Consider the following 15289-nt stretch of genomic DNA (forward strand, 5'->3'; position numbering starts at 1 on the left):
AGAGGATGTGGAGAAATAGGAACACTTTTACACTGTTGGTGGGATTGTAAACTAGTTCAACCATTATGGAAAACAGTATGGCGATTCCTCAAGGATCTAGAACTAGATGTACCATATGACCCAGCCCTCCCACTACTGGGTATATACCCAAAGGATTATAAATTACTCTACTACAAAGACACATGCACACGTATGTTTATTGCGGCACTATTCACAATAGCAAAGACTTGGAATCAACCCAAATGTCCATCTGTGACAGACTGGATTAAGAAAATGTGGCACATATACACCATGGAATACTATGCAGCCATAAAAAAGGATGAGTTTGCATCCTTTGTAGGGACATGGATGCAGCTGGAAACCATCATTCTTAGCAAACTATCACAAGAAGAGAAACCAAACACCGCATGTTCTCACTCATAGGTGGGAACTGAACAATGAGATCACTTGGACTCGGGAAGGGGAACATCACACACTGGGGCCTATCATGGGGAGGGGGGAGGAGGGAGGGATTGCATTGGAGAGTTATACATGATATAAAAGTCATGCACATGTACCCTAGAACTTAAAGTATAATAAAAAAAAAAAAAAAAAAAAAAGAAAGCCAGTTCTCCTCAGAAAAAAGATCAAAGTTACTAGTGAATGGACAAATTCTGAATGGAAAACTGAAGGAAATGAATCAGGACCTGTCAGAGTGCCCACAAGAAGAAGCTGGGTTGCAGAAAAAGAAAGCCGCAAGAGCCTGGCAGAGATTGACCCCTGTGAAGCTCAGAGCCCTACAGAAATGGTAGGTGGGAGGACTTCTCTGCTCCACTCACCTCTCTGACAATCCCTTGACTCTTAAACTGCTGGTGAGCCCCTCTGCCCTTGTGATCCAGGGCAACACTACTGGGGGCAATCTGAGAACTTCCCAAGTACAGAGAACTTAGTGGCCAGCTCATGTACGCATGCTCATACTCCCCTCACACCTGAGCTGAGACCGTGGGCGCCATACTGGTCATGCACCCATAGTGGGAAACGGTCCTGCCAAGGGACTCTTCACCCCTGAGTCACTGCACCACTAGATCTCTTGCAAACATTCCCCACAACCCATTCGGACTTTGGCAGGTGCAGGGGACTGGTAGGCCCCAAGGAGCTGCTGGATCCCTGGAGATTTAAACCTCAACATGGGATACCTCTAAGGGAGAGGGGAGCACAGCCCACCAAGTCCCTGTTGGGACAAAGGAAACACAGGTAAGGTACCAAGTACTAAAGGAGGCAGTCCCATAGCCATGGAAGATACGTAGAGAAGGGTCATCTCCACCCCACTTATGCAGTTATGGACACAAGAGTGGTTCTTCCCACCAGGGGCCAGTGAGCACATACTTGGACACAGCACTTTTTGTGCTCTTCACAGTGGCTCTACCATGCTAAAAGTGAGCCCTATGCTGCTCAGGCTTTTACGGAGGGCAGAGACCACCTCCCCTTCCCTACACAGAATGGAACCATCCCGGAAATGGAGGACAGACAAACCTCCATTTTCACTCCATGAAAGTACCTGCTCTGGTCTGGGGGAAGAGACTCTCCCCTGAGCCCACTTTGGTGGTAGTCATCAGAGGGGCATACTGGTGGCCTGCAGCCACATTCTGGCCAAAAATCAAAGGACCAAGCCTTTATGAAATCAAAGTCACAAGCCCTGCAACAGGGATTTGATAGGGAAGCAAATCACATTTCTGCTGGCTCAGGTCGAAGAGCAAGGACATTCCCCAGTCCCTCCCCTAAGGCCTTAGCACACCTACACCCCAACACCATCTCTTCCCACCCACCCCTCCTCAAAAACGCGTCAAGGTACCTGCTTTCACTAGACATCAGCCTACCTGCCAGCTCTTACTCTTAAGCAACATTTATTGGACTGCAGTTTCAACTGCACTACCAAATACAAAATCTACTACCAGAAGGGCTTAGTGCTAGTCCAAAAAATAAGCCCCCCAGGACCTCTGCACCACCAGTCCTACAGAAGATAGAATATCTAAACAGGAGAAAGAATTTCAGATCTTGATAACCAGTCCTTCTAATTAGTTCTTACAACCAAAATACAGCCCCCTGAAAACATCCAGAAATGAAGCCAAATGATCACACATAACATATATCACAGCCATATCCCTAAGAGAAAAAAAGAATTTAAAAAAGAAAGTCCCATTCAAACAATAGCAAATTCAAAAATAAAAAGCAACATCTCCCTGAGAGGAGAAGGACTTATTGCAAGAAATCCAGCAGTACAAAAAGCCAGAGTGTTCTGACACCTCCAAAGCATTGCACTAGCTCTCTCACAATGGATCTTAATCAGAGTAAAATATCTGAAATGACAGATAAAGAATTCAAAATATGGATTGCAAGGAAAGTCAGTAACATCTAAGAGACATTTGAAATCCATTATCAAACAAAAAAACAGAAAAATTATTCAGGATATGAAAGATTAGATCCCATATTAAGAAAAAAAAAACAAATAGAACTGCTCAAATTGAAAAAAATCACTAAAGTAATTTCAAAATAATGAAAATAATGTTAGAGCTTTAACAATAGTCTACACTAAACAGAAGAAAGAATTTTAGATCTTGACAACCAGTCTTTCTGATTAACCCAGCCACACAAAAACAAAATTTTTTAAATAATTTTAAAAACGAACAGAGTTTTTGAGAAATATGGCTTTGACCAAATCTTCACAGATCTTCAACTTATTGGCATTCCTGAAAGAGAAGATGAAAAAGTAGTATACAACTTGGAAAACTGATTTGAGGGAATAATTCAGAAATTTTTCCCTAATCTTGCTAGAGAGATTGACATCCAGATTCAAGAAATTTAGAGAACTCCTATGAGCTAGTATACAAGAAGACCATTCCCAAGGCATACAGTCATCTGACTATCCAAGGTCAGTTAGAAAGAAAAAATCTTAAAGGCCCCTAGGAAAAAGGGCAAAGTTACCTATAGAGGAAAACCCTTTAAATTAATGGTAGACTTCTCAGTAGAAACTTCACAAGCCAGAAGAGATTGAGGTCCTATTTTCAGCCTCCTTACAAGAAAAAAATTGCCAGCCAAGAATTTAATACAAAACTAAGCTTCATGAATGGAGAAATACAGTCTTTCCCAGACAAGCAAACACTAAGAGAATTTATCACCACCAGACCAGACCTACAAGAAATGCTCAAAGGAGTTCTAAACATGGAAATGAAAGAATAATACTTGAGACCACACAAGCACACATAAGTACAAAGTTTACAAACTCTATGAAGCAATTATACAATTAAGACTACAAGGCAGGCCAAGATTCAAATTCAGGAAATACAGAGAACACCACAAAGATACTCCTCGAGAAGAGCAACTCCAAGACACACAATTGTCAGATTCACCAAAGTTGAAATGAAGGAAAAAGTGTTAAGGGCAACCAGAGAGAAAGGTCAGGTTACACACAAAGGGAAGCCCATCAGACTAACAACAGATCTCTCAGCAGAAACTCTCCAAGCCAGAAGAGAGTGGGGGCCAATATTCAACATTCTTTTGGTTTTTTTTTTTTTTTTTTTTTTTGAGACGGAGTCTCGCTCTGTCGCCCAGGCTGGAGTGCAGTGGCCGGATCTCAGCTCACTGCAAGCTCCACCTCCCGGGTTTATGCCATTCTCCTGCCTCAGCCTCCCGAGTAGCTGGGACTACAGGCGCCCGCCACCTCGCCTGGCTAGTTTTTTGTATTTTTTAGTAGAGACGGGGTTTCACCGTGTTAGCCAGGATGGTCTCGATCTCCTGACCTCGTGATCCACCCGTCTCGGCCTCCCAAAGTGCTGGGATTACAGGCTTGAGCCACCGCGGCCGGCCTCAACATTCTTAAAGAAAAGAATTTTCAACCCAGAATTTCATATCCAGCCAAACTAAGATTCATAAGTGAAGGAGAAATAAAATCCTTTACAGACAAGCAAATGCTTAGACATTTTGTCACCACCAGGCCTGCCCTACAAGAGATCCTGAAGGAAACACTAAACATGGAAAGGAACAACAGGTACCAGCCATTGCAAAAACATGCCAAAATGTAAAGTCCATCAATGCTAGGAGGAAACTGCATCAACCAGCGAGCAAAATAACCAGCTAATATCATAATGACAGGATCAAGTTCACAAATAACAATATTAACCTTAAATGTAAATGGACTAAATGGTCCAATTAAAAGACACAGACTGGCAAATTGGATAAAGAGTCAAGACCCATCAGTTTGCTGTATTCAGGAGACCCTTTGCATCTCACATGCAGAGACACACACAGGCTCAAAATAAAGGGATGGAGGAAGATCTACCAAGCAAATGGAAAACGAAAAAAAGCAGGGGTTGCAATCCTAGTCTCTGATAAAGCAGACTTTAAACCATCAAAGATCGAAAGAGACAAAGAAGGCCATTACATAATGGTAAAGGGATCAATTCATCAGGAAGAGCTAACTATCCTAAATATATATGCACCCAATACAGGAGCACCCAGATTCATAAAGCAAGTCCTTAGAGACTTACAAAGAGACTTAGACTCCCATACAATAATAATGGGAGACTTTAACACCCCGCTGTCAACATTAGACAGATCAATGAGACAGAAAGTTAAGAAGGATATTCAGGAATTGAACTCAACTCTGCACCAAGTGGACTTAATGGACATCTACAGAACTCTCCACCCCAAATCAACAGAATATACATTCTTCTCAGGTCCACATCACACTTATTCCAAAATTGACCACATAATTGGAAGTAAAGCACTCCTCAGCAAATGTGAAAAACAGAAATTATAACAAACTGTCTCTCAGACCACAGTGTAATTAAACTAGAACTCAGGGCTAAGAAACTCAGACAAAACCACTCAACTACATGGAAACTGAACAACCTGCTCCTGAATGACTACTGGGTACATAACGAAATGAAGGCAGAAATAAAAATGTTCTTTGAAACCAATGAGAACAAAGATACAACATACCAGAATCTCTGGGACACATTTAAAGCAGTGTGTAGAGGGAAATTTATAGCACTAAATGCCCACAAGAGAAAGCTGGAAAGATCTAAAATTGACACCCTAACATCACAATTAAAAGAACTAGAGAAGCAAGAGCAAACACATTCAAAAGCTAGCAGAAGGCAAGAAATAACTAAGATCAGAGCAGAACTGAAGGAGATAGAGACACAAAAAACCCTCCAAAAAATCAATGAATCCAGGAGCTGGTTTTTTGAAAAGATCAACAAAATTAATAGACGGCTAGCAAGACTAATAAAGAAGAAAAGAGAGAAGAATCAAATAGACGCAATAAAAAATGATAAAGGGGATATCACCACCGACCCCACAGAAATACAAACTACCATCAGAGAATACTATATACACCTCTACACAAATAAACTAGAAAACCTAGAAGAAATGGATAATTTCCTGGACACTTACACTCTCTCAAGACTAAACCACGAGGAAGCTGAATTCCTGAATAGACCAATAGCAGGCTCTGAAATTGAGGCAATAATTAATAGCCTACCAACCAAAAAAAGTCCAGTACCAGACAGATTCACAGCCGAATTCTACCAGAGGTACAAGGAGGAGTTGGTACCATTCCTTCTAAAACTATTCCAATCAGTAGAAAAAGAGGGAATCCTCCCTAACTCATTTTATGAGGCCAACATCATCCTAATACCAAAGCCTGACAGAGACACAACAAAAAAAGATAATTTTAGACCAATATCCCTGATGAACATTGATGCAAAAATCCTCAATAAAATACTGGCAAACCGAATCCAGCAGCACATCAAAAAGCTCATCCACCATGATCAAGTGGGCTTCATCCCTGGGATGCAAGGCTGGTTCAACATACACAAATCAATAAATGTAATCCAGCATATAAACAGAACCAAAGACAAAAACCACATGATTATCTCAATAGATGCAGAAAAGGCCTTTGACAAAGTTCAACAGCCCTTCATGCTAAAAACTCTCAATAAATTTGGTATTGATGGAATGTATCTCAAAATAATAAGAGCTATTTATGACAAACCCACAGCCAATATCATACTGAATGGGCAAAAACTGGAAGCATTCCCTATGAAAAATGGCGCAAGACAGGGATGCCCTCTCTCATCACTCCTATTCAACATAGTGTTGGAAGTTCTGGCTAGGCCAATCAGGCAAGAGAAAGAAATAAAGGGTATTCAGTAAGGAAAAGAAGAAGTCAGATTGTCCCTGTTTGCAGATGACATGATTGTATATTTAGAAAATCCCATTGTCTCAGCTCAAAATCTCCTTAAACTGATAAGCAACTTCAGCAAAGTCTCAGGATACAAAATCAATGTGCAAAAATCACAAGCATTCTTATACCCCAGTAACAGACAAACAGAGAGCCAAATCATGAATGAACTCCCATTCACAATAGCTTCAAAGAGAATAAAATACCTAGGAATCCAACTTACAAGGGATGTAAAGGACCTCTTCAAAGAGAACTACAAACCACTGCTCAGTGAAATAAAAGAGGACACAAACAAATGGAAGAACATACCATGCTCATGGATAGAAAGAACCAATATTGTGAAAATGGCCATACTGCTCAAGGTAATTTATAGATTCAATGCCATCCCCATTAAGCTATCAATGACTTTCTTCACAGAATTGAAAAAAACTGCTTTAAAGTTCATATGGAACCAAAAAAGACCCAGCATTGCTGAGACAATCCTAAGCCAAAAGAACAAAGCTGGAGGCATCACACTACCTGACTTCAAACTATACTACAAGGCTACAGTAACCAAAACAGCATGGTACTGGTAGCAAAACAGAGCTATAGACCAACGGAACAGAACAGAGTCCTCAGAAATAATACCACACATCTACAGCCATCTGATCTTTGACAAACCTGACAAAAACAAGAAATGGGGAAAGGATTCCCTATTTAATAAATGGTGCTGGGAAAATTGGCTAGCCATAAGTAGAAAGCTGAAACTGGAATCCTTTCCTTACTCCTTATACGAAAATTAAAACCATAAAAACCATAAACCATAAAAACCCTAGAAGAAAACTAGGTAATACCATTCAGGACATAGGCATGGGTAAGGACTTCATGTCTAAAACACCAAACGTAATGGCAACAAAAGCCAAAATTGACAAATGGGATCTAATTAAACTGAAGAGCTTCTGCACAGCAAAAGAAACTACCATCAGAGTGAACAGGCAACCTACAGAATGGGAGAAAATTTTTGCAATCTACTCATCTGACAAAGGGCTAATATCCAGAACCTATAAAGAACTCAATCAAATTTACAAGAAAAAAACAAACAACCCCATCAAAAAGTGGGCAAAGGATATGAACAGACACTTCTCAAAAGAAGACATTCATACAGCCAACAGATACATAAAAAAATGCTCATCATCACTCACCATCAGAGAAATGCAAATCAAAACCACAATGAGATACCCTCTCACACCAGTTAGAAGGGCAATCATTAAAAAGTCAGGAAACAACAGGTGCTGGAGAGGATGTGGAGAAATAGGAACACTTTTACACTGTTGGTGGGACTGTAAAGTAGTTCAACCATTGTGGAAAACAGTGTGGCGATTCCTCAAGGATCTAGAACTAGAAATACCATTTGATCCAGCCATCTCATTACTGGGGATATACCCAAAGGATTAAAAGTCATGCTGCTCTAAAGACACATGCACACGTATGTTTACTGCAGTACTATTCACAATAGCAAAGACTTGGAATCAACCCAAATGTCCATCAGTGACAGACCGGATTAAGAAAATGTGGCACATATACACCGTGGAATACTATGCAGCCATAAAAAAGGATGAGTTCGTGTCCTTTGTAGGGACATGGATGCAGCTGGAAACCATCATTCTCAGCATACTATCGCAAGAACAGAAAACCAAATACCGCATGTTCTCACTCATAGGTGGGAATTGAACAATGAGATCACTTGGACATAGGAAGGGGAGCATCACACACCGGGTCCTATTGTGCGGAGGGGGGAGGAGGGAGGGATAGCATTAGGAAATATACCTAATGTAAATGATGAGTTGATGGGTGCAGCACACCAACATGGCACATGTATATATATGTAACAAACCTGCACCTTGTGCACATGTACCCTAGAACTTAAAGTATAATAAAAAAAAGTAAAAAAGAAAAAAAAAAGAAAGTTCCTTCATGGGGAAGGGGGAGAGGGAGAGTGACAAGGGCTGAAAAACTGCCTGTTGGGTCTTTGCTGAGTACCTGGATGATGGAGTCACTCGTACCCAACCCCAGGGTCACAATATACCCATGAAACAAATCTGCATATGTACCCCCTGAATCTAATTATAAAATTAAAAAAAGACTACAAAGCACTATAGTCAATAATAATTTAACTGTACATTTTAAAATAACTAAAAGAGTATAATTGGATTGTTTGTAATAAAAAGAAAAAATGCTTGAGGGGATGGATATCCCTATTCTTCATGATATGATTATTACACATTGCATGGCTGTATCAAAATATCTCATGTACACCATAAATGCACACACCCACTATGCACCCACAGAAATTTTTTTTAATTTTAATAAATAAAAATTAAAATATTTTTTACTTTAATAAAGGACTACAAAGCAACTAGTTAACAACACTATGACAGAAACAAAAACTCACATATCAACAGTAATTTTGAGCATAAATGGCCTAAATGCTCCACTTAAAAGATGTAGAGTGGTAAACTGGATTAAAAAACAAGACCCTACATTCTCTTTCCTCTAGAGACCTGTCTTGCATGTAATAACAGACACAGGCTTAAAGTAAAGGGATGGAGAAATATCTATCACACAAATGGAAAACAGAAAAGAGCAAAAGTTGTTACTCTTGTATCAGATAAAACAAAATTCAAACCTACAACAGTAAGAAGAAAAAGAAGCCAGCCGGGCGCGGTGGCTCAAGCCTGTAATCCCAGCACTTTGGGAGGCCGAGACGGGTGGATCACGAGGTCAGGAGATCGAGACCATCCTGGCTAACATGGTGAAACCCCGTCTCTACTAAAAAATACAAAAAACTAGCCGGGCGACATGGCGGGCGCCTGTAGTCCCAGCTGCTTGGGAGGCTGAGGCAGGAGAATGGCGTAAACCCAGGAGGCGGAGCTTGCAGTGAGCTGAGACCCGGCCACTGCACTCCAGCCTGGGCGGCAGAGCGAGACTCCGTCTCAAAAAAAAAAAAAAAAAAAAAAAAAGAAGAAAAAGAAAAGAACTACATGATGATAAAGGGCTCAATTCAACAAGATTTAACTATCCTAAATATATATACACACAGTATCAGAGCACCCATATTTACAAAATGCTACGATTAATAGATCTAAGAAAAGAGAAAGCCATACAATAATCATGGAAACTTCAACACCACATTGACAGCAATAGGCAGATCATTAAGTCAGAAAACTAACAAAGAAGCTCTGGACTTAAACTGGACTTTCAACAAAATGGACCTCACAGACATCTACAGAATACTGCACCCCACAACCACAGAATGTACATTTTTCTCATCTGCAAACAGAACATTCTCTAATATTGAACACATACCTCAGTCATAAAGCAAGTCTCAGTACATTTAAAAATAAACTAAATCATATCAAGTATCTTCTCTGACCACAGTGGAATAAAATTAGAAATCAACACCACGAAAACCTCCCAAAACCACACAAGCACATGGAAACTAAACAACCTGCTTCTTAATGACTTTTGAGTAAACAAGGAGATTAAAGCATGAATTAAAAATTCATTGAATCAAATTAAAATAAAGATACAACATATCAAAACCTCTGGGATACAGCAAAAGCAGTGTTAAGAGGAAAGTTTATAGTGCTAAATGCATACATCAAAAACACAGAAAGATTTTAAATTAACAACCTAACATCACACCTAATGGAATTACAAAAACAAGAACAAATTCAACCCAAAGCTAATAGAAGAAATAACTAAGATCAGAACAGAACTAAATAAAATTCAGAACCAAAAAAATATAAAAGGATGGACAAAATGAAAAGTTTCTTTTTTGAAAGGATAAACCAAATTGACAGACCACTACTCAAGTTAACCAAGAAAAAAAGAAGAACCAGAGAAGCACAATCAGAAATGACAAAGGTGACATTACAACTGATACCACAGAAACACAAAAGATCCTCAGAGATGACTATGAACATCTCTATGTGTCTGAAAATCCTAGCCAGAGAAATCAGACAAGAGAAAGAAATAAATGACATCCAAATTGGAAAAGAGAAAGTTAAATTGTCCCTCTTTGCAGACAACATGATCTTATATTTAGGAAAACCAAAAGACTCCAAAAAAACCTCTTAAAACTTATAAGTAAATTCAGTAAAGTAGCAGAATACAAAATAAACATCCAAAAATCAGTAGTGTTTCTATACACTAACAATGAACTACCTGAAAAAGAAATCAAGAAGGTAATCCCATTTACAATAGCTACAAAAACATAAAATAATTTATAAATTTAACCAAAGAAGTGAAAGACTTCTACAAGGAAAACTACAAAACGCTGATGAAAGAAATTAAAGAGGACACAAACAAATGAAAAGACATCTCATGCTCATGGATCAGAATAATTAATGTTGTTGGCTGGGCATAGTGGCTTATGCCTATAATCCCAGCACTTTGGGAGGTCAGTGCAGGTGGATCACTTGAGGCCAGGAGTTCAAGACCAGCCTGGCCAACATGGCAAAACCCTGTCTCTACTAAAAATACAAAAATTAGCCTTGCATGGTGGCATACGCCTATAGTCCCAGCTACTCAGGAAGCTGGGCACGAGAATCGCTTTAACCTGGGAGGTGGAAGCTGCAGTGAGCCGAGATCACACCATTGCACTGGGAGTCAGAGCAAGATTCTGTCTCAAAAAAAAAAGAAAGAAAGAAAGAAAAGATAAATTAATGTTGTTATATCACCATATTACCCAAAGCAATCTATAGATTAACTGTAATCCCTATCAAAACATTAATATTATTTTTCATAGAAATACAAAAAAATCATAAAATTTCTATTGATCCATAAAAGACCTTAAGCAGCCAAAGCAATCTTGAACAAAAAGAACAAAGCGGGAGGCATCACACTACTGACTTCAAAATATATTTCAAGGCTATAATAAACAAAACAGCAGGGTATTGGTATGAAATAGACAAATAGACTAAATGGAACAGAATAAAGAACGAAAAAACAAATCCACATAATTATAGCCAACTGATTTTCAACAATGTGCCAAGCATATCCACTGGGGTAAAAGAGAGCCTCTTCAATAAATGGTGTTGGGAAAACTAGACATCCATATGCAGAAGAATGAAACTAGGTCACTATCTTTCTCATCATACACAAAAATCAACTCAAGATGGATTAGTGACTTAAACATAAGACCTAAAACTACAAAACTACTAGAATAAAATACAGGGGAAACATTTCAAGACATTGGCTAGGCAAATATTTTATGGCTAAGATCTCAAAAGCACAGGCAACAAAAACAAAAGTAGGCAAAAGAGACTATATTAAACTAAAAAGCGGCCGGGCGCAGTGGCTCAAGCCTGTAATCCCAGCACTTTGGGAGGCCGAGACGGGTGGATCACGAGGTCAGGAGATCGAGACCATCCTGGCTAATACGCTGAAACCCCGTCTCTACTAAAAATACAAAAAACTAGCCGGGCGAGGTGGCGGGCGCCTGTAGTCCCAGCTACTCCGGAGGCTGAGGCAGAAGAATGGCGTGAACCCAGGAGGCGGAGCTTGCAGTGAGCTGAGATCCGGCCACTGCACTCCAGCCTGGGTGACAGAGCAAGACTCCGTCTCAAAAATAAAATAAAATAAAATAAAATAAAAAGCGTCTACACAGCACAAGGAGCAATCAACAGAGTGAAGAAATAGCCTGCTGAATGGGAGAAAATATTTGCAAGCTATTTATCAAACAAGGGACTAATATCCAGAATACACAGGAACTCAAGCAACCCAACAGTAAAAAAAAAAAAAAAATACTAATCTCAATAAAGAGTGGGCAAGGACATGAATAGACATTTCACAAAAGACATACAAATGGCCAAAGGTTTATTTATTTATTTATTTATTTAAGATGGAGTCTCACTCTGTCACCAGGCTGGAGTGCAGTGGTGCAATCTCGGCTCAGTGCAACCTCCACTCCCAAGCTCAAGCGATTCTCCTGCCTCAGCCTCCCAAGTAGCTGGGATTACAAGTGTACATCACCACACCCAGTTGATTTTTTGTAATTTTAGCAGAGATGGAGTTTGGCCATGTTGGCCAGACTGGTCTCAAACTCCTGACCTCAGGTGATCTACCCACCTTGGCCTCCCAAAGTGCTGGGATTTGGCCCAAAAGATGTGTTTTTAAAATGCTCAACATCACTAATCATCAGGGAAATGCAAATCAAAACCACAATGAGATATCATCTAACCCCAGTTAGAATGACTATTATTAAAAAGACAAAAACTGGCCGGGCGTGGTGGCTCAAGCCTGTAATCCCAGCACTTTGGGAGGCCGAGACGGGTGGATCACGAGGTCAGGAGATCGAGACCATCCTGGCTAACACCGTGAAACCCCGTCTCTACTAAAAAATACAAAAAACTAGCCGGGCGAAGTGGCGGGCGCCTGTAGTCCCAGCTACTCGGGAGGCTGAGGCAGGAGAATGGCGTAAACCCGGGAGGCGGAGCTTGCAGTGAGCTGAGATCGGGCCACTGCACTCCAGCCTGGGGGATAGAGTGAGACTCCGTCTCAAAAAAAAAAAAAAAAAAAAGACAAAAACAAATAAACAAAAATAACAGATGCTGTCAAGGATATAGAGAAGAGGTAACTTTTGTAACACTGTTGGTGGGAATGTAAATTAGTATGGCCACTATGGAACACAGTATGGAGATTTCTCAAAAAAACTAAAAATGTAAATACCACACATCCAGCAATCCCACTACTGAGTATTTATCCAAAGGAAAGGACATGAGCATAACAAAGAGATTCCTGCACACTCATGTTTACTGCAGCACTAGTCACAATCACAAATACATGGAATCAACCCAAGTGTCCACCAATGGATGAATGGATTTTTTTTTTTTTTTTTTTTTGAGACGGAATCTTGCTCTGTCACCCAAGCTGGAGTGCAGTGGCGCAATCCCAGCTTACTGCAAGCTCTGCCTCCTGGGTTCACACCATTCTCCTGTCTCAGCCTCCTGAGTAGCTGGGACTACAGGTGCCCGCCACCACACTTGGCTAATTTTTTGTATTTTTTAGTAGAGACGGCGTTTCACCATGTTAGCCAGGATGGTCTCGATTTCCTGACCTCATGATCTGCCCTCCTCGGCCTCCCAAAGTGCTGGGATTACAGGTGTGAGCCACCACACCCAGCCTGAATAGATTTTTTTAATTTGGTATACATACACAATGGACTACTACTAAGCCATTAAAAAATGAAATCATGTCATTTGCAGGAACATGGATGGAATGAGAGGTCATTATGTTGAGTGAAATAAGCCAGGCCCAGAAAGACAAATATCACATGTTCTCACTCATATGCAGGAACTAAAAGAGTTGATTCATAGAATTAGAGACTACAAAAATAGATTCCAGAGGCTGGGAAGGGTGAGTGGGTAAGAGGAGGGATGAAGAGAGGTTGGTTAATGGATATGAGCATACAGTTAGATAGAAGAAATAAGCTTTAACGTTCATCAGCAGAGTAGGGTGACTATAGTTAACAATGTATTACATATTTTGAAATAGCTAGAAGAGAGGACTTGAAATGTTTCCAACACATAGAAATTATAAATACTTAAGGTGATGAAGACCTTAAATACCTTGACTTGATCCTCACACATTCTATGCGTGTAACAAAATAGTACATGTACCCATTAAATACATTCAAGTATCATGTAGCAATAATAAAAAATTAGGAGGCATGAAATCTTCATATTTCATAGCAGAAAGTCTTTGTCAAATACTGCCTCAAATTGATGAATCAGGAATAAAATTGTATTACTTTAAAGTTTTAGTTTTGTTTGTTTGTTTCTTGTTTTGAGACAGGGTCTTGCTCTGTCGCCCAGATTGGAGTGCAGTGGCTCAATCTCGGCTCACTGCAACCTCCACCTCCCAGGTTCAAGTGACTCTTGTGCCTCAGCCTCCCATAGCTGGGATTACAGGCGTGCACTACCATGCCCAGCTAATTTTTGCGCTTTTGGTAGAGACAGGGTTTCACCATGTTGACCAGGCTGGTCTTGAACTTCTGGCCTCAAGTGATCTGCCTGTCTCAGCCTCCCAAAATGCTGGGATTACAGGCATGAGCCACTATGGCTGGCTACTTTAAAGTCTTAATGGTAATTTTCAAAAGAACTAAAAAAGAGAAACAGTTAAAACAAGTCATTTTGTAGGAGTCTTATAAACAGCTTCTCATTTTATTATAGAGATGGGGATCTCACTATGTTGCCCAGGGTGGTCTTGAACTCCTGGCCTCAAGTGATCCTCCAGCCTCAGCCTCCCAAAATGTTGAGATTACAGGTATATGCCACCATCCCCAGCCCAGCTTTAATTTTTTATAATATGAGCAGATATTATTCTGTGTTTATTCTTTTCATTTTAATTCCTCACCCAGAAACTAGAACTCCCCCAACCTCACAGACAATAAGAAGGAGGGTTCAAATAAGAAGAGTTGGAAAGATTTAAGGCTGTTTAGCCAGAAGAAGAGACTTAGAAATCCATAATAAATGTCCTTAACCACTCGAAGTGTGGCCATAAGAAAACGGATTTTCATTTATTCAGCGAAGTTTCACGAGTTAGTACCAGGATAGGAACTGAATTACAGAGACTCTAATCCTGACTTGCTACAATATGGAACTGTCAAACAATTAGAACTTCACAAAGATGAGACGGACCTCCTTATACAGTAGTAAGTTCCCTGTTTCTAGAAGAGTTAAAGGAAAGGCTGGACATTAGCTAGTCAGGGAAATTGTTTTAAAACATGATTCTTATTTCACATAGAGTTAGACGATCTAGATTCTAAATGGCCCGAAGGTCACTTCCAACTTTATGATTCTAGAATTGTAAAGAGGTCTGTAATTTCTTTAGTAATCTATCTCATCTAGTCATTTCTTACTTCCAGGAACTATTTCCATATGACTATACTTTAAATTAATCTCATGTTTATTTTATCCCTAGGTAGTAGATAACTAGGAAAGGGAAATTAAAACACTGAACACCAACTGCGTGCCAGACACATCCTAAGTATTTTATGTATATTTTATCATTTAATTCTAACGT

General features: G+C 39.9%; 1 protein-coding gene across 1 annotated transcript in view; it reads right to left on the reverse strand.

Annotated features, from left to right (window-relative positions):
• The window catches only part of CCDC170 (coiled-coil domain containing 170), a 96072-nt gene that overhangs the window by 60690 nt on the left and 20093 nt on the right, over nt 1-15289 (reverse strand). The gene's annotated exons all lie outside the window — the stretch shown is intronic.

Source organism: Trachypithecus francoisi, unplaced genomic scaffold (assembly GCF_009764315.1).
Source record: "Trachypithecus francoisi isolate TF-2019V2 unplaced genomic scaffold, Tfra_2.0 Lachesis_group15, whole genome shotgun sequence".
Lineage (NCBI taxonomy): Eukaryota > Metazoa > Chordata > Mammalia > Primates > Cercopithecidae > Trachypithecus > Trachypithecus francoisi.